Raw genomic sequence first — 2,845 nt, 5'->3', positions numbered from 1 at the left:
GGAGCAGGCCTAAGCCAGCAGGTCGTTATCTCCTGAGGGGTCCCAGACTGCGAGAGGGCACAGGCCGGGCTGATGGACCCCCCACTTCCCCCCCGAGTGCACAAATTTTTGTGCACCGGGCCTCTAGTAATATCATAAATGGAAATGTGAAGGGGTGGGGGGAGGGGCAGAAATAGAGGTAGGGGCAGGAATAGAAGTGGAATGATGGAATAAATCTTGTTTGGTAAATTTGGTGTTGGAGGTGATTTTATTTTCTCAAAATCCTGTACAAATTTAAATTGTATAAAGGCCCTAAATATATATCTACTAGAGGCCCAGTGCACAGATTCCTCCACCTGGCCTGCGGGGATTTGGTTGAAACCAGCTCTCTGACATCCCCTGAGTGGTCCTGGATTGCGAGGGTGCGGTTCTCGGGTGAGGCACCCTGGAATCGGGCTACCTCCTCTCTGGTTCTGGGGTGCATTTACCGAGAACCGCAGCTGCCAAGTCACCACAGAAGAGGCGGTGTCAGATATGTGATGTAAGACTTGAGCATCTGCCCTCTGATGGTCATAGCTACCAGTCATAGTGTCTGCTCCCAGGTGGTCATTGCATGTCATACCTACCAGTCGGATGGTTGGACAGTCCCTTAGGCTTTTATATATATGGATCCCTGCAGGCCAGGCCGTAGGACCCTGCTCACTCCGCAGACACCCAGGTGCGACGGGCTGGGGAGGGACCGCAGGAGGTTGACTCCAGGGCCTGTCTGGTCCCTCTCACCCAGTCCTGCCCCACCAGCCATCTTCTAATTAGTTTCCTTTCAGTGTGCATGAATCTGTGCACTGGGGCACTACTTTATAAATAAAACAAAGGAGTCTGTCAGTTTTCTAGGGCTGCCATAACTATGTACCACAGACTGGGTGGCCTGAACAACAGAAATGTATTTCCTTATAGTTCTGGAGGCTGGAAGTCTGGATCTTCTGAGTATCTCCTTAGTCCATACATGGCCATCTTCTCCTTGTATCTTCAAATGGGCTTCCTTCTATGTGTTTATCTGTGTCCTAATCTCTGCAGATAAAGATAAGCCATGTTGGATTAGGACCCAACCTAATGACCTCGTTTTACCTTAATGCCCTTCTAAAAGACCTTGTCTCTAAATAATCATATTCTGAGGACTTGAACCTGTAAATTTTAAAGAGGCACAGTTGAATCCATAGTACTGTCCAGGAATAGGTGGAGTGGGTGGCTCCTTAAATAATCATCAGAGAAAAATTCCAAGTGACAAATATACCCAATAGTCGGACCATACCTGCCTGGTTGAAATGCTTGAAAGATGAAAAGAAAATGCAGAGGAGAGAAAAATGATTCCAAGTGATGGGTACACCCAGTAATCAGATTGTACCTCCCGGGTGGACAAGCCCCAGGGTGAAAAGGAAATTCAGGAGACTATTTATACTTCCTGGTTCTGGCTGTTCTGTGGAAGCAGTGGTACACCTTGGCTCGGCCTGATAGAGGTAAGACATTTTAAAATATATTTTTATTGATTTCAGAAAGGAAGAGAGAAGGAGAGGTAGACAGAAACATCAATGATGACAGAGAATCATTGATTGGCTGACTCCGGCACACCCACACGGGGGATTGAGCCCGAAACCTGGACATGTGCTCTGACCGGGATTGAACTGTGACCTCCTGGTTCATAGGGTGAATCCTCAACCACTGAGCCATGCCAGCCAGGCCATCTAAGATATTTTGCACGTGAGGCACAGACTTTATGCCTCAGTTCTTCAATCGGATTTCATTTCCACTCATCCAGCAACAGCACGCCTGACCCTAATCCAGGGGTGGGCAACCCCTTGGCACGCGTGCCAAGCATGGCACACCAGTAACTTTTGCTGGCATGCGAAACCCTCTCTTATAATCTTCCATTTACAATTTTTTTCTTAATATCTACTTTTTTATTTTTCAGATAAATTCAGTGTAGGTGCATCTTAGATAAATAAATAATTTTACATAACATGTATACATTAAAAAATAAATGTATTTTTCATCATCATATACTGTGTTTTTGTCACTCGAATGAATTTTTTGGTTTCATCCACATATGCTTGTGAATCTTTGTTCTCAGTGATGAATTTTGTTAAGTCTCGTAATAGGAGTAGCCTGACGGATGAAAGTAGTAGCTCGTGCATATCTCTGAAGGTCACGAAATATAAACCTGATGTAAAATCTCTGTCATCAGTGATGCAGCAGCAAAAGTCCCACTGATAATATCAAACGGAGTCATAAAGTTTTCTGTCGGACTATCAGTGTACATGTATACATTAAAAAATAAATGTATTTTTCATCATCATATACTGTGTTTTTGTCGCTCGAATGAATTTTATTATTTCTTCAAGGTTCTTCACATACGTACACCTTAAGAGATATCAAGTAGGCATAACATGTTCTCAAAAAATTAGGGTTGGCACGCAGAAGAATTTTGAGTCAGAGGTTTTGCTGGTTTTGGCACGCACTCACAAAAAGGTTGCCCACCCCTGCCCTAATCCTTCTCATTCCAAAGTTCCTGCATCTCCTCATCCTACCAAAAGCAAGAGTTCAGGGCCCAGGCAAAGGGATAAACCAGAAAGACTAGGGTCAGATTCCACCTGACATGCCCTCACTTCCCCTGATGATTGGCAGAATCAAAACCCACCAGGTGAAAGAGAAAGGACATTCCTTGTTCCCACAGAATCAAGACTGCTTTGCAAATATAAAAATCATTCCTTGTCATCTTAAGGTCCTGAGTGTAAAACATTACACTTTTAAACTTTTATAAGAACACAAAGGGGAATAATTTTAGGTCATCAAATCACAAAAGGCAAGAACT

Source organism: Myotis brandtii, unplaced genomic scaffold (assembly GCF_000412655.1).
Source record: "Myotis brandtii unplaced genomic scaffold, ASM41265v1 scaffold165, whole genome shotgun sequence".
Classification (NCBI taxonomy): Eukaryota; Metazoa; Chordata; class Mammalia; order Chiroptera; family Vespertilionidae; genus Myotis; species Myotis brandtii.
Note: the sequence above shows the minus strand (reverse complement) of the source record.